This window comes from Carcharhinus amblyrhynchos, chromosome 1 (genome assembly GCF_965287045.1).
Source record: "Carcharhinus amblyrhynchos chromosome 1, sCarAmb.v2.hapA, whole genome shotgun sequence".
NCBI lineage: Eukaryota > Metazoa > Chordata > Chondrichthyes > Carcharhiniformes > Carcharhinidae > Carcharhinus > Carcharhinus amblyrhynchos.
The window spans coordinates 46,680,421-46,699,095 of record NC_137324.1 but is presented as its reverse complement, the minus strand read 5'-3'; positions in this window follow the sequence as shown (position 1 = coordinate 46,699,095).

Sequence of the window (18,675 nt, the reverse complement as noted above, 5' to 3'; positions counted from 1 at the left end):
AGAGAGCAGAAAAGCTTTATTAGGATAGTACCAGGACTTGATGGATTGAGTTTTAAGTAGAGGCTGGGTAGACTGGGACTTTTTTCTCTGGAGCGTAGGAGGTTGAGGGGTGATCTTATAGAAGTTTGTAAAATAATGAGGGGTACAGATCAGCTAGCGAATCAATAGCTTTTCCCAAAGATAGGGGAGTCTAAAACTAGAGGGTATAGATTTAAGGTGAGAGGGGAGAGACACAAAAGTGCCCAGAGGGGCAATTTTTTCACACAGAGGATAGTAAGTGTCTGGAACAAGCTGCCAGAGTTAATAGTAGAGGTGGGCACAATTTTGTCTTTCAAAAAACATTTAGGTAGTTACATGGGTATGATGGGTAAAGAGGGATATGGGCCTAATGTGGGCAATTGGCACCAGCTTAGAGGTTTAAGAATAAAGGGCAGCATGGACAAGTTGGGCCTAAGGGCCTGTTTCCATGCTGTAAAACTCTATGACTCTACCCGTACTGGAAGCATAATTCATCACATATATTATTTCATTTTTCTCCAGTCTCTCACTTCCTCAGACTTGCCACCTCGTCAAAGTTTTTACTACTCAGACTTTAAAGTCACCTCTCCACAACTCTTTGATTTATCATGGCCTTTGTCCCATTCTTTTCAACCTTGATGATGTCCTGCAGTGTCGCCTTGAATCTTCACTGATGATATTGCTCAACGAAAATCTAGTCAATGTCAACACTTGCTGTGATATCTTATCACATGACTAACCTTGGCACACCATTTAATTGTTTGGCATCATTCTTCAACGACATGAACATAGAGTCATAAAGTCATAGAGGCTTACAGCATAGAAATAGGCTCTTCAGCCCAACTTGTCCATGCCGACCTTTTTTTTTAACCACTAAGCTAGTCCCAATTGCCCACGTTTGGCCCATATCCCTCGATAGCCATCTTATGCATGTAACTGACTAAATGCTTTTTAAAACACAAAATTATACCCACCTCTACTACTACCTACGGCAGCTTACTCCAGACACTCACCGCCCTTTGTGTGAAAAAAATGCCCCTTTTGTATCTCTCCCCTCTCACCTTAAACTATGCCTTCTATTTTTAGACTCCATTACCTTTGGGAAAAGATATTGACTTCCTACCACATCTATGCCCCTCACGATTTTTATAGACCTCTATAAGATCACCCCAAAGTCTCCTACACTCCAGGAAAAAAGTCCCAGTCTATTCAGCCTCTCCTTATAACTCAAATCATCAAGTTCCACTAGCATCTTCATAAATCTTTTCTGCACATTTTATAGTTTAATATTATCCTTTTTGTAATAGTGTGACCAGAACTGTACATAGTATTCCAAGTGTGGTCTCACCAATGTCTTGTACAACTTCAACAATCTATCACAACTCCTTTATTCACTGTTCTGACCTATGAAACCAAGCATGCCAAATGCCTTCTTCACCACTCTGTCCAGCTGTGACTCCACTTTCAAGGAGCTATGAATCTGTACCCCTTGCGTTATTTGTTCCATAACTCTCCCCAACTCCCCAGTCTACCAAAATGCATTACCTCACATTTATCTAAATTAAACTCCGTCTGCCATTCACCTGACCACTAGCCCAATTGAACATGATGTGGATATGCTGGCGTTGGACTGGGGTAAACACAGTAAAAAGCCTGACAACACCAGGTTTAAGTCCAACCGATTTATTTGATAGTACACTCACAAGCTTTCGAGGTTAAGCTCTTCTTCAGGTGAATGGAGAGTTCTGGCCTCAGACAGAGCATATAAAGCACAGACAGTTTACAGATTACTGATTAGAAGATTAGAGAGAGACAGCGCGCGCGAGTGAGAGAGAGACAGCGCGCACGAGCGAGAGAGAGACAGTGTGAGCGAGCGAGCGAGAGACAGCACGTGTGAGCGAGAGAGAGATCAGTAATCTGTAAACTGTCTGTGCTTTATATGCTCTGTCTGTGGCCAGAACTTTCCATTCACCTGAAGAAGAGCTTAACCTTGAAAGCTTGTGAGTTTACTATCAAATAAATCGGTTGGACTTAAACCTGGTGTTGTCAGGCTTTTTACTGAATTGATCAAGATCCAGTTGCAATTCTAGATAACCACCTTCACTATTCACTATGCCATCAATCTTGGCGTCATCTGCAAACTTATTAACCATGCCTCCTAAATTAACATCCAAATCATTAATATAAATAACAAATAACAGTGGACCCAGCACTGATCCCTGAGGTACATCGCTGGTCACAGACCTCCAGTTTGAAAAACAACTCTCTACAACCACCCTCTGTCTTCTGACATCAAGCCAATTTTGTATCCATTTGGCTACCTCACCCTGGATCCCATGAGGTTTAACTTTATGCAACAACCTACCATGCGGTACCTTGTCAAAGGCGTTGCTAAAGTCATGTAGACAACATCAGCTGCATTGCCTTCATCTATCTTCTTGCTTACCCCTTCAAAAAACTCAGTCAAATTTGTGAGACATGATTTTCCACTCACAAAGCCATGTTGACTGTTGCTAATCAGTCCTTGCCTCTCGAAATACTTGTAGATCCTGTCTCTCAAAATACCTTCTAATAACTTACCCATTACAGACTATAAGCTCTCTGGCTTGTAGTTACCAGGCTTTTCCCTGCATCCTTCTTAAACAAAGGCACAACATTTGCCACCCTCCAATCTTCATAGCAATAACATAGCTTAAATCTGATTATTAACAACTCTTTATTTAATAACTTGGATCACATTACCAACTTGTGTGTTTGCAGTGGGGATAGCTTATACATTTGCATCATCTGTAAAAATCAGTTTGCCCAAATACATGGAGATAATATATAAAGCAATCAGCTTCTTCTTCAATAACATAAAAAATCATGTCCTCCTTTTCTCTCCTAAAGCAGTGACTCATGTTGATACCTAAATAATGGATAGTCATTTGGATCAGTCAGTTTATTTTTAGGGTTGATATATGGTACCTAATCTAGCTCTTGAGTCATTCTACATAAACTAACTCAATTCCAAGGACGCTTGTCTCACACCAAAGTTCTCAAAGTCTGAGTAGGGCACAGTTTGGTGCAATATTTCAAGACACAGTTTAAAAGAGCCAAACATGAGATGACCAGCAAGATAACCAACAAAAGAGAATAATATATTGGCTTCAGAATTTGAAGAATGCATGTGATTTTACAGGACATATAGCACAGAAGAAGGTCATTCAGCCTAACAGTTGTTTATGTTTCACCCCAAAGCATTTGCACCTATCTTGTGATTGCAGTGCCAAGTGGAAGATACCTCCTGTGGTCCCAGTTATGCCAGTCTTGAACCAATTCCATTAATTCCATGTGATATCAAGAAACAGCATTGCATACTTAAAGGCTTTGGGCACTGTCAAAATTCCAGCAGTAGTACTGAAGACTTGTAAGAACATAAGAGCATAAGAAATAGGAGCAGGAGTAGGCCATCTACGTGCAGCTTCTGATCTAGCCCTTCGAGCCTGCCCTGCCATTCAACAAGATCATGGCTGATCTGAAGTGGATCAGTTCCACTTTCCTGCTTTCTCCCCATTATCCTTAATTCCCCTGTATATCAGAAACCTATCTACCTTTGACTTAAATATATTCAACAAGGTAGCCTCCACCACTTCAATGGACAGAGAATTCCAGAGGCTCACCACCCTTTGAGTGAAGAAGTTCCTCCTCAACTCTGACCTAAACTGTCCCCCCCACCCCCTTATCTTTAGGCTGTGCCCTCTAGTTCTGCTATCCTTTCTAAGCGGGAAGAATCTCTCTACCTCTACCCTATCTAGCCCCTTCATTATCTTATATGTCTCTATAAGATCCCCCATCAGCCTTCTAAACTTTAACGAGTACAGACCCAGTCTATTCAATCTCTCTTCATAGGCTAACCCCATCATCTCCGGTATCAGCCTAGTGAACCTTCTCTGTACTCCAATATATCCTTTCACAAATGCAGTGACCAAAACTGCACACAGTACTCCAGTTGCGGCCTCACCAGTACCCTATACAGTTGCAGCAAGACCTCCCTGCTTTTATATTCTGTCCCCCTCACTATAAAGGCCAACATTCCACTCACCTTCTTGATCACCTGCTGCACCTGCAGACTGGATTTTTGCAATTCGTGCACAAGGACCCCCAGATCCCTCTGCACTGTAGCATGCTGCAACTTTTCACCCTTTAAATAATAATCCCTCCAACTATTATTTCTACCAAAGTGGATAGCCTCACATTTGCTAACATTATACTCCATCTGCCAGGTCCTCATCCACTCACTCAGCCTATCCAGATCTCTCTGCAGACTTTCCGCGCCTTCCATGCAATTTGCTTTTCCACTCATCTTCATGTCATGTGCTGCAGAATTTAGCCATATCCTGAGGCAAGTTGATCCAGTACAGCTTCAAAACTGGCATCTACCTGACAATGTGCAAAACTACCTGGGTATGTCATGTTCACAAAAAACAGAATCAATCAAATCCAACTAATTCCTACCCTATTAGTCAACTCTCAGTCATCACCAAATGATGGTAGGGGTTAAGTGATAGATTTATTTGGCAATATTTCCATGGAAACAACTTGCTCATAGATGCTCAGCTTGGGTTCTTTTGTTTTATTCATTCATAGGACATGGGCATCATTGGCTAGCCAGCATTTATTGCCCATCCTTGGTTGCTTTGGAGAACGTGGTTATGAGCTGCCTTTTTGAAACACTACAATCCATGTACTGTGGATTGACCCACAATGCCATTAGGGAGGGAATTCCAGGATTTTGACTGCAAAGGAATGGCAACATATTTCCAAGTCAGGATGGTGAATGGCTTGGAGGGTAACTTGCAAGTGATGGTGTTCCCATTTATCTGCTGTCCTTGTCCTTCTAGATGGAAGTGATTGTGAGTTTGGAAGGTGCTGTCTAAGGATCTTTGATGAATTGCTGCAAGTGCATCTTGTAGATCATATACACTGCTGCTACTGAGGTTTGGTGTGGAGAGAATGGATGTTTGTGGATGTGGTGCTAATCAAGCGGGCTTCTTTGTCCTGGATGATGTCAAGCTTCTTGAGTGTTGTTGGAGCTGCACCATCCAGGCAAGTGGGGAATATTCCATCACCCTCCTTTGAAGATGGTGGATAGGCTCTGGGGAGATATGAGCTGAGTTACTCACTGCAGTGTTCCTAGCCTCTGACCTGCTCTTGTAGCCACTGTGTTTATGTGGTGAGTCCAGTTGAGTTTCTGGTCAATCAGAACCCCAAGGATGTTGACAGTGGAGGATTCAGGAATGGCAACACTGCTGAATGTCAAGGGGTGGTGGATAGAGTGTCTCTTATTGGTGATGATCATTTCCTAGCATTTGTGTGGCATGAATGTTACTTGCCACTTGTCAGCCCAAGCTTGGATATTGTCCAGATCTTGTTGCATTTGAATATGGGCTGCTTCAGTATCTGAGGAGTTGCGAATAGTGCTGAACATTGTGCAATCATCATCGAACATCCCCACTTCTGACCTTATGATGGAGGGAAGGTCATTGATGAAGCAGCTGCAGACTTTTGGGTCTAGGACCCTACTCTGAGGGACTCCTGCAGAGATGTCCTGGAGCTGAGATGGCTGACCCTCCACAAACACAACCATCTTCCTACGTACCAAGTACAACTCCAGCTAGCAGAGAGTTTGCCACCAATTGATTCCAGTATCTCTAGGGCTCCTTGATGCCGCACTCGGTCAAATGCAGCCTTGATGTCAGGGGCTGTCACTCTTGCCTCAGCTCTGGAATTCAGCTCTTTTGTCCATATATGAAACAAAGCTATAATGAAGTCAGGAGCTGAGTGACCCTGGCAAAACCCAAACTGGGCGTCATTGAGCAAATTGTTGCTGAACAGATGCTGCTTGATAGCACTGTGAATGATCCTTTCCATCATTTTACTGATGATCGAGAGTAGATTGCTTGGGCGATGATTGGTCAGATTGGATTTGTCCTGCTTTTTATGTTCAGGGCATACCTGGGCAATTTTCCACATTGTTGGGTAGATGCCAGTGCTGTAGCTGTACTGGAAGGACTTGGCCAGGGGGAGTGGCAAGTTCTGGAACACAAGTCTTCAGTACCATTGCCAGAATGTTATCAAATGTTATCTTTGCAGTATCCAGTGGTACCAAATGTTCTTTGATATCTCTGGGGAGAATCGAATTGGCTGGAGATTGGCATCTGAGTTGCTGTGGACCACTGGAGGAAGCTGAGATGGATTATCCATTTGGTACTTCTGGCTGAAGATTGTTGTGAATACCTCAGCCTTATCTTTTGCACTGATGTGCTAGGCTGTTCCATCATTGAGGATGAGGATATTTGTGGAGCCTCCTCCTCCAGTGCGTTGTTTAATTGTCCAGCACCATTCATGACTGGATGTGGAAGGACTGCAAAGATTAGATCTAATCCGTTGGTTATGAAATCACTTAGCTCCGTCTATCACTTGCTGTTTTTGCCATTTGGCATATAAGTAGTCCTGTTTTGAAGCTTCACCAGGTCATTTTTAGGTATGCCTGGTACTGCTCCTGCATGGCCTCCTGCACTCTCCATTGATTCAGGGTTGATCCCTTGGCTTGATGGTAATGATTGAGTGGGGGATATGCCAGGCCATTAGGTTGCAGATTGGGCTGGAGAACAGTTCTGCTCCTGTTGATGGCCCACAGCGCCCCATGGATGCCCAGTCTTGAGTTGCTAGATTAGTTGGAAGTCTGTCCCATTTAGCACGGTGATAGTGCCACACAAAACGATGGAGGTTATTCTCAATATGAAGGCGGAACTTCATCTCCACAAGGACTGTGCGTTAGTCACTTTTACTGATACTGTCATGGACAGGTACATCTGTGGCTGGAGATTGGTAAGAATGAGGTCAAGCATGCTATTTGTTGGTTCCTTCACCACCTGCTGAAGACCCAATCTAGTAGTTATATCCTTTAGAACCTGACCAGCCCGATCAGTTAGTGCTGCTGCCAAGCCACTCTTGGTGGTGGACATTGAAATCCCCCATCCAAAGTACATTTTGCACCCTTGCCACCCTCAATGTTTCCTCTAAATGCTGTTTAACATGGAGGAATACAGATTCATCAGCCAAAAGGTGGATGGGACATGGTAACTAGTAAGAAGTTCCCTTGCCCATGTTTAACCTGAAGCCATGAGACATCATGGGGTCTGGAGTCAATGTTAAGGATCCCAGGACAACCTCCTCTTGTCTGTATAGCACTGTGCCACCACCTCTGCTAGGTCAGACATATCCAGGGATGGTGGTGGTGCTGTCTGGGCTGTTATCCATAAGGTATGATTCTGTAAGAATGACTATGTCAGGCTGTTGCTTGACTAGTCTGTGAGACAGCTCTCCCAATTTTGGCACTAGCCCCCGGATGTTAGTAAGGAGGACTTTGCAGGATTGACAGGGCAGTTTATTTTGCCATTGTCTTTTCCAATGCCTAGGTCGATGCCAGGTAGTCCATCCAGTTTCACTCCTTTGTTGAGACTTTGTAGCAATGATTGTTACAACTGAATAGTTTCCTAGGCCATTTCAGGGCGCAGTTGAGAGTCAACCATATTGCTGTGACTCTGGAGTCGCATATAGGCCAGACCAGGTAAGGATGGCAGATTTCCTTCCCCAAAGGACATTCTGCCAGGACTCCTTGACCCAGACCTCACTGCAGGCATGGTCCATATGTGAACAAAAGATGTGAGGTGACTGTCCTTGGCATCAAGGCAGCATTTGAGCAAGAGTGGCATCAAGGAGCCCTGGAAAGACTGAAGTCAATAGGAATCAGGCAAAATTTCTCCACTGGTTAGAGTCACACCTAGCACAAAGGAAGATGGTTGTTGAAGTTGAAAATTATTTTGGTCCTACAACATTGCTACAGGCTAGTATCCCAGGTCCAACTATTTTCAAATGCTTCAGAAAGGTTTTAAGAAATAAGAACATAAGAACATAAGAACATAAGAAATAGGAGCAGGAGTAGGCCATCTGGCCCTTCGAGCCTGCCCCGCCATCCAATAAGATCATGGCTGATCTGTCGTGGCTCAGTTCCACTTTCCAGCCCTCTCCCCATAACCCTTAATCCCCTCTCTTAAAGTAATGTCTGAAGTGGGGATGTTTGCTGCTGTATGCACAGTGTTCAGTGCCATTCACAACTCTTCAACGACTATGTCCACCACAGTAACTGACTTCATTAGTCAGCGTGTAGAAGATTGTGCACCAAAGAAGCAAATCCGTGTGTTCCCCAGCCAGAAATCATGGATGAACAGGGATATCCGCTAGTTGCTGAAGTCCAGGTCTGAGGTGTTCAAGTCAGGCAACCCTGACCTATATAAGAAAGGCAGATACAATTTAAGAAGATCCATCAAAGATGTCAAAAAGCAGCCCTGGACCAAGCTAGAGTCCCAGGCTAGCCACACCAACCCTCGCCAACTATGGCAAGGTCTGCAGGCTACAAAATGAAAACATGTAAAATCACCTGTTCCAACACAACCCTCCCTGATGAGCTCAATGTGTTCTATGCCCGTTTTGAGCAAGAGGTCAGCGAGAGCATGTCCTCCACTCTGGAAGCCTGGATGAACCCGTATCTGAAGTCATCATTGCAGATGTCAGGGCAGCTTTCTCAAAGGTCAACCCATAGACAGTGACTGGCTCGGATGGGGGACCCAGACGTGCACTCAGGTCTTGTGAGGATCAGCTGGTGGGGGTATTCGCAGACATCTTTAACCTCTATTTACAACAATCTGAGGCCTCTATCTGCTTTAAGAAGATGAACATCATTCTGGTACCTAAGAAAAACCAAGCAGCGTGCCTTAATGTCTATCGGCCGGTGGTTCTGACATTCATCATTATGAAGTGCTTTGAAAGGTTAGTCATGGCTCGAATCAATTCCAGCCTCCTGGACTACTTAAGTCCACTCCAGTTTGCCTACTGCCCCAACAGGTCCACAGCAGACACCATCTCCCTGGCCCTGCACTCAAGCCTGGAACACCTATATTAAAAAGACACCTATGTCAGACTCCTATTTACTGAGTACAGCTCAGCCTTCAATACCATTATTGCCACGAAACTCATCTCCAAACGCCATAGATCCTCGACTTCCTAACTCACAGACAACAATCAGTAAGGATAGGCAACAACACTTCCTCCACAATTATTTTCAACACTGGTGCCCCACAAGGCTGTGTTCTCAGCCCCCTACTATACTTCTTATACACCCATGGCTGTGTGGCCAAATGCCCCTCCAATTCGATTTTCAGGCTTGCTGACGACACAACTGTAGTTGGTTGGATCTCGAACACTGACGAGGTGGAGTACAGGGGTGCAATAGAGAATCTGGTAAACTGGTGCGACGATAATAATCTCTCCTTTGATGTCAACAAAACTAAGGAGATTGTCATTGACTTCAGGAAGTGCAGGGGCCCTTGTCTACATCAACGGGGACATAGTAGAAAGGGTCAGGAGTTTCAAGTTTTTAGGTGTCCAGATTACCAATATAACCTATCCTGGTCCCCCCTTGCTGACACTATAGTCAAGAAAGCTCACCAATGCCTCTACTTTCTCATAACACGAAGAAAATTTGGCATGTCAGCTACGACTCTCACCAATTTTTACAGGTCCAACATAGAAAGCATTCTTTCTGGTTGTATCACAGCTTGAACATAAGAACATAAGAACATAAGAAATAGGAGCAGGAGTAGGCCATCTAGCCCTTCGAGCCTGCCCCGCCATTCAATAAGATCATGGCTGATCTGTTGTGGCTCAGCTCCACTTTCCCGCCCTCTCCCCATAACCCTTAATCCCCTCTCTTATCAAGAACCCATCAACCCGCTTCTTAAAAATATTTAGCGAGGCAGCCTCCACCACTTCAACGGGCAGAGAATTCCAGAGATTCACCACCCTTTGCGTGAAGAAGTTCCTCCTCAACTCCGTTCTAAACTGCCTCCCCTTTATCTTGAGGCTGTGCCCCCTAGTCCTACTGTCTTTTTTGAGCGGGAAGAGTCTCTCCACCTCTATCCTATCCATCCCATTCATCATCTTATACGTCTCAATGAGATCTCCCCTCATTCTTCTAAACTCTAACGAGTACAAGCCTAGTTTATTCAGCCTCTCCTCATAGCTCAATCCCCTCAACTCCGGTATCAGCCTAGTAAACCTCCTCTGCACTCCCTCCAAGGCCAAAATATCCTTGCGCAGGTGCGGCGCCCAAAACTGCACACAGTACTCCAGCTGCGGCCTCACCAACGCCCTATACAGCTGCAGCAAGACCTCCCTACTTTTATATTCAATCCCCCTCGCTATGAAGGCCAGCATCCCATTCGCCTTCCTGACCACCTGCTGCACCTGCAGGCTGGGTTTTTGCGACTCATGCACAAGGACCCCGAGGTCCCTCTGCACCGTCGCCTGCTGCAGTTTTTCGCCACGTAAGTAATAGTCCTTCCTACCATTCTTCCTACCAAAGTGGACCACCTCACACTTGCCAACATTAAATTCCATTTGCCATTTCCTGGCCCATTCGCCCAGCCTATCTAGATCCTTCTGCAGACTCTCCACACCCTCCGCACAATTTGCCTTTCCCCCAATCTTGGTGTCATCAGCAAATTTCGACACCCTGCACTCGGTTCCCTCCTCCAGATCATCTATATAAATGGTAAATAGCTGAGGCCCCAGCACCGACCCCTGGGGCACCCCACTAGTCACCAACCGCCAATCCGAATAGCACCCATTGACCCCCACTCTCTGCCTCCTATTTGACAACCAAGGCTACTGCTCTGCCCAAGACCACATGAAGCTACAAAATGTTGTGAATGTAGCCCAATTCATCGCGCAAACCAGCCTCTACTTGTCTATTGACTCTGTCTACACTTCCTGCTGCCTTGACAAAACAGCCAGCATAATTAAGGACTCCATGTACCCTGGACATTCTCTCTTCCACCTTCTTCTGTCAGAAAAAAGATACCAAAATCTGAGATCAGGTACCAATCAACTCAAGAACAGCTTCTTCTCTGCTGCCACAGACTCTTGAATGGACTTACCTTGCATTAAGTTGATCTTTCTTTACACCCTAGCTATAACTGTAACAGTACATGCTGCAGTCTCTCGTTTCCTTCTCTATGTACGGTATGCTTTGTCTGTATAGCACATAAGAAACAATACTTTTTACTGCACACTAATACATGTGACAATAATAAATCAAATCAAATCAAAAGTCCGTATGCAGCAAGGCCTGAATATATTTAGGCTTGGGCTGATAAGTACCCGATAACATTTGTGCCACAAAAGTGCCATATGACCACATATAGCTTGAGGGAATTTACCTTTTCCCCTTGACATTCAACTGCATCACCATTGCTGAATTTCCCACCATCAACAGCTTGCGAATTACCATTGACCAGAAACTTAAGAAAATTAGTCATTTGAATACTGTGGCTATCAGAGAAGGGCAGCGGATGGGAATTCTCACCTCATGACTCCCCAAAGATTGTCCATAATCTGCAAGGCACAGGTCAAGTGTGAGAAGGAGTACTCTGTATTTGCCTAGATGCACTCAAGAAGTTGAACAATATCCACTTGATCAGCACTCCATCTACTATCGTAAATGCTCACACCTTTCACCACTGATGCCATCCTGACTTGGATATTGCCCATCCTTCACTGTCACTAAGTCAAATCCATCTAACTCCCTTGTACAAGATGGACGACAGTAGCTCACACCACCGTCACAGCCACCTTCTTAATGGCCATCAGGGATAATCAACAAATGCTAGCCTGGTCAACAATGCTCACATCCCATGAAAGAGTGAATTAAACAAAGAAGAACAGTATAAAACTGAGAACCAGACCTCCAGGAATTGGGAGATGCTTCTACACAGGACAGGCGATCAAAGTTGGAAACTCTCTTCCGCACACAACAGTTGAAGGTAACCAATCGTTGATTCTAAGTCTCTGATTGATTGGTTTTTATTAATCAATAGCATTAAGGAATATGGGGAAAATGTGGCAAAAGAAATTAGGTTGCAGATCAGCTATGAATCTCTGAATGGCAAAATGAGCATGCGGGGCTAAATGGCCTACCTGTTCTTAAGTTCATTCTTATTTTTTTAACTCATTCGTGGGATATGTGCATCACTGGCCAGCCAGCCAACATTTATTGCCCATCCCTACTTGCCCTGACGAAGATGGTAAGCTGCCTTCTTGAACCCTTGCAATATACAACTGAGTGGCTTGCTAGGCCATTTCAGAAGCAGTTGAGAGTCAACCACACTGCTGTTTCTCTGAAGTCACATATAGTCCAGACTAGGTGAGGACAGCAGATTTTCGTCCCTAAATGACTGTAAACCAAATAGGTTTTTCCGACAGTTGACAATGGCTTCTGGGTCATCAATAGATCCTTAATTTCAGATATATTTATTGAATTCAAATTCCACCAGCTGCTGTGGCAGGATTTGAACCTGAGTTCCCAGAACATTAGTTGAGTTTCTGGATTAATAGTCTAGTGATAATACCACTAGTCTGTCATTCCCCTATTATATTATGTTATAACCTTTTGCCATATCTTTCACTGGGAGGCTGAAAGAGTGCCTGGAGAAATTACAGATTGAGTTCAGGAACACTCCCCCCCCGCCCCCCCAGTCCCCCACTCCTCCCAGCCCCTGCAGATTTTCAGAGTTCATCACGTAGAGTTATCTAAGATATCACCTGACTACTTGTATTCACCTGAAACAAAAAGGAATGTGAATGAATATTTTTACAGTGGATGTTTTTGTGGGGAATCAGTCTTTTGCTGAGACCCTAGTTTTGTGAGAAGCAACCCTGTGGTAACAGATTTCTCATTTCTTCACACATCTTTATGAAAAAAAAGACAAAACAGACCTCAATTGCATTTTGTGACTCATGATTTATTTATTTTTGCTGTCAGCTCATGTTCCTTGTCCAACCTGACTCGTACAGCTGTAATGACATCATATTGTTTTCATTGATTACAGAGTAAAAATCATTACAAATTCACCGCTTTAAAAATTTAAACTGTGTCGTAAGAGTTGCCTCATTTCTTCACTCAACATGGTGACTCATTTTTGCAAAACATCAAAACCAAGGGAAAACCTTCAGAAACCAGTGTCCCATAACTCTCCAGTTTTTACTTAGAACTCCAATAGCTGGTTGTGCATAGCAGGATTAAACCCGATGATCTCAACTTGACCTCATACAAAACTAAGGGCAGAATTTTACACTCCCCCAAGGCACGTTCTGAGGCAGGGATGGGGGAATGGGGAATGCGGTGCAGCGGCAGTGGGACAGCATCACATTGAATGGATGGGTGAATCCACCCACCCAAACCGATGCAATATTGCACTTGGGTGGGCAGCGCCTTGAAAGGGAAAGGCTGGGAAATGGTGGGAAACCCACCCATTCAGGTTCCAATAAATGGCCACTTATTAGTCTTATTCCACTCAACCTCAATTTTGAGGCTGGTCGGAGTGGGAACAGGTGCAGATAGTGTGGGAAAGTGACATTAAACTTTTCCTCATCTCAGGGGGAAAAGAAGGAGTGCTCACACTGAAGCACCCCCCCCCCCCCCCGCCCCCCCCCCCCCCCCGATTTCGGGTACTATCCCCCTTCCTGGAACATTAGAACCCTGGGACTCCTGGCTCTCTGGTCTACTGACTCCCACTCCCCAATGCTGTGAATGCCCCGTCCATCCCCCAGCCTCCCTTACCCTCCCATCTCTGAGACCACCTGAACTTTCCTTTTAGAAATCTTACCCTAAATGATGGGCTCATCAGCTTCAGTAGGGGAGGGGTGGCAGCTTAGAGATGTTACGTTAAGTGCAAAAAGAGTGGGAACATTGGATGAGGCAAGTTATTAGGCTACTGGCGCAGAAGGCAGAAATAGTAAGGTATATGATGCATTCAACGCACCATCATGATGCTTAGGAAGGCAAGCTGCCAGTCACTGTAATGAGTTTAGGACCTCACACACCATAAGCCCCAAAGTTAGTTATGGGAAGTCATCAACATACCATGACAGCAAACTTGCAAGTCGGAGTAGCTACAAGCAGGATAGCGAAGGACAGGAAGAGAAATTAAGATGATGGGCCCAAGGCCATAATCCATCAATGTTGAAAAGAATGAGGAGGATATGATTGAGGAAGCATATGATTAATAAGCAAGAGAGAGCTTAAAAAATAGGAGCAGGAATGGACTAGATGGCATTGACAATGTTTTATACAACTGTAACATAATTTTCGAGCTTTTATACTATAAGATGATGAATGGGATGGATAGGATAGAGGTGGAGAGATTCTTCCCGCTCAAAAAAGACAGTAGGACTAGAGGGCACAGCCTCAAGATAAAGGGGAGGCGGTTTAGAACGGAGTTGAGGAGGAACTTCTTCACTCAAAGGGTGGTGAATCTCTGGAATTCTCTGCCCGTTGAAGTGGTGGAGGCTGCCTCGCTAAATATTTTTAAGAAGCGGGTTGATGGGTTTTTGATAAGTGAGGGGATTAAGGGTTATGGGGAGAGGGCGGGAAAGTGGAACTGAGCAGCGACAGATCAGCCATGATCTTATTGAATGGCGGGGCAGGCTCGAAGGGCTAGATGGCCTACTCCTGCTCCTATTTCCTATTTCTTATGTTACTCGATGCCTCATCCGATGAAGGTAAGCATGTCATATGCTTCTTTCACCACCTTTTCCACCTATGCTGTCATTTTTAAGGATCTGTGTACCTATATTCCAACATCTCTCTGTGTGTCTAGGCTCCTGATGGTTCTGCCATTTATTTTATAGCTCCCACCTGAATTGGATCTACCAAAACGCGTCACCTCACATTTGTCCAGATTAAATTCTATCTGCCATTTCTCTGCCCAATTTTCCAGCCTGTCTATATCTAACTGTCTTCTCTCAAAATCTTCATCACTATCCGCAACTCTGCCAATCTTAGTGCTATCCACAAACTTGCTAATCAGACCAGCTACATTTTCTTCCAAGTCATTTATATATATTACAAACAGTGAAGATACCAGCACTGATCCCTGCGGAACACCATTAGTTTCAGACCTCCATTCAGAAAAACACCTTTCCACCGCTACCCTCTGTCTTCTATGGCCAAGCCAGTTCTGAATCCATCTAGCTAGTTCATCCCTGATCTTATGAGATTTAGTCTTTTGCACCAGCCTGCCATGAGTGATCTTACTGAATGCCATACTAAAGTCCTTGTCAATCATTTTTGTCACCTCCTCAAAAAACTGAATTAAATTAGTGAGACATGACCTCCCTCGTACAAACCCATGCTGTCTGTCGCTAACAAGACCATTCAATTCCAAATGTGTACAGATCCTATTCCTGAGAATCTTCTTCAACAATTTTACTATCACTGCCGTCAAGCTCACTGGCCTGTAATTACCCAGGTTATCCTTGTTACCCTTCTTAAATAATGGGACAACATTGGTTATCCTCCAGTCCTTTGGGACCCCACCAGTTCCAATGAGGAAACAGATTTCTGTTAGGTGCCCAGAAATTCCTTTGCAATAAGGACCAACATACCATTTGCCTTCCCAATTGTACTTGCATGTCAACTCTCTGTGTTCCTTTTACAAGTACATCCAAATCTCCTGGCCTGGATTTTCATCTGCAAGTCAGGAAATATGCAAGTATGGTTAGGAGCATTCCTGGCTCAGTGAAACTGAGCAGTGAAAATGGCTTCCCAGACATCAATGTTTTGGATCGGTTGTGGGAGAGGGACAGTGCAGTTGGGATATGTTAGAAGTTGGGGAAGACAACCACAGATTTTGTGAGGAAGGTGCCTGGTGCGGAGGCAGCTGGGTAGAAGGCTGCCTTGGAGCACCAGCATTGTGCCTAAAACCTTTAAAAAGGTTAAAGCATGAAATATTCATCCAGTCCTCACCTATCACCCACCCAAAGGCTCCTCATGTGCCATATTATGCTACTTAATGTCCTGTATCAACTCCATGGCCTTTTATAACTCTATGCCAACTGAGTGCCAACACATGCCAATTCGTGTCACACACCCCCTCACCTATCAGTTCAACTCACCTACAATCACAACGGGCAGATATCAGGGGTGGGATTTTCCGGCCACATTCACACAAATGCCAGAAAATCCTACATGAAGTCAACGACCTTTGCATGGTCCATGTTCCAGCTGTTCCCGTGGTGCATACGATGGGAAAATTCCCACTCCAGGAGTCTTGCCAGGATGAGATGAAATAAAGTTTCAGAAAATGAAATTCTAAATATCTATCGCTGACTTCACTATATTAAAAAAGGGTCATTCATAAAAATTGCTACATTTACATATAATGGTAAACATTTCATTCAAGTCCATAATCCTTTTAATAATAAATATTAAAATTTATAGCCTCACTTCAAGGAATCTATAACCATTTCTAGTTGTCAATCAAACTGTGAAATGACAGGCCCCCTATTCTGATAATGATAAGCACCTCGCCACTCCTCCTCCTCCTCCTCCTTCTCCTCTCCCTCCTGCTCCAGCTAGTCTCCCCGCTGCTGGGTGATGTTGTGCAGAACACAGCACACAGTTATAATATGTGAGACACGCACACGGTCATTCTGGAGGCCCTCCCAGAGTGGTCCAAGCAGTGGAACTACATCTTCAGTGGGCCGATGCACCAATCTACGATGGACTAGATGGCTGCATGGGCCTCATTGTAATGGGTCTCCGTCTCGGTCTTGAGCCTCTGCACAGGCATCATCAGCCATGACCTTAGCAGGTAACTTTTGTCATTCAGTAGCCACCCTGGGAGCCTGGGCTGGTCTTCAAAGAGGCCAGGGATATCCAAATGCCTGAGGACAAAGCTGTTGTAGGCACTGTCCAGATGGCATACATCAACCTGCCTGCCTGCATGAGATGGTCACATGTGATCTATACATTGAAAGAGTGGAAACTTTTTCTGTTGATGAATGGTTGCATTGCTCCATGTGATGCTTCATGTACTGCCCTGCCTGGGTACCTGTGACCTGCTGCACACATCTGTGCACGGACGTCTGGGCGATTCTAATGTGGTCGCTACTGGGTGCCTAAAATAACACAGATGCAAAAAATTCAGGACACCTTCACATCCACAGTGAGAGGGTGGCGGCCCCCCGCCCCCCCGCAAAACCACACCCCCCCCCCCCCGCCCCCGCCCCCCTGAAGTGCCAGGCCTGTGAGCACTTCACAAATGGGTCGCACTGTGGTCTTGGACAGGCGCAGCCGACGACAGAACATCACCGCCGAGAGACCCTGAAATGATTTGCGGGACCTGTACCACCTTGCCCTCGGCACTGCCGCTTTCTATGCACCCTCTTGGGGGTCTGCTCATGCATCTCCTGACCCGCAGCGCTCCACCACCATAAATGCCAGCTTCAAATCTATCAGTCCAGGATCCATATTCTCAATGGGGTTTGGAAAGAGCAAAGAATCACAGATTAATGTCATTGGCTGCATAGACCAAGCACCACCTCAATCCCTCACTTGGGCTAGTAACTCCATTTGTAGGTGCTGGCAACACCACACAATCCATGGTGCCATGTGTGACCCAATTAGGGTTGTGTGAGATTCCCATGATGACAAAAGCTGGCACAGATTCTGCAGGTCAGTGTGCAGCCGTGGGCACTGCGTACCTTTGAGCCATTGCCATGTGTGCAACTGCAGCACCCGTTAGAGGCATGTCTGGCTGATCTGTGTCCGAGGGCAGGGACAGACTGAAAATCATCACCATATGGGAGCCCAGTGACTGCAGATTCCATACAGTCCATGTCTGAACCTCTGCACCCCGGCCTGAAGCAGCAGCTGCTTCTTCTGGTTCGGCCTCAGTCAGCACTCCTCAGAACCCAGTGCAGTCCCTGGACACACTCTGCGGCAAAACAATGCCACTGCACTGCACGGTGCTGAGCAGGACTCCTGCAGGGATGCTCCCCCACAGAGCTCGGAGAAAATAGAAGCACCCCCCCCCCCCCCCCAACCAGCCCCCACTCCCCCGCCCACCCCCTACCCCAGATATCATTGCTCCACCGGTCAGCACCTGAAGACAGCCAGGAGGAAGCCCAGCAAGCATCTCCAGGGCCTGCCTGCAACATTCCCCATGCTCCACTTGCAGCACTTACCTCCTCCTGCCAGTTCACGGCTGCCATGCAAGGTTGAGATCTTTATAAACCTACTCTGATTCGCGCCAAAGTGACATCACGCCAAAGAGGTGGGAGAAGCTAACATGGGCGGAGATTGCTGTGTCGATCCCGATAATGGCATGGTAAAGTATGGTAAGTGATGCAAATCAGCAGCACGCTGATTTTCAGCGAGGTACTGGCGGTGCCATTTTATTCCGGTTGGGAGATGCACACAGGCCAGAAACACTCGCGGGGATCTACAAAATGGCCGACATGTACATCTCCCAACCCAACACACTAAAAAATGTGAGCATTGCGATGGGAGAATCGGGTCTGCAGTGTCTGAGAAAAGTGATGGAGGCAGATTCAATCGTGGCTTTCCAAAAGGAATTAGTTAAGCATTGGAACAGAAAATAATTGCAGGAAAAGGAAAGGGAGCGGTCACAGCTAAATTGGTCTTGTGGGCAGCTGGCACAGAAATGATGGGTTGAATGGCGTCCTTTTTGCTGTGATCATTCTAAGATT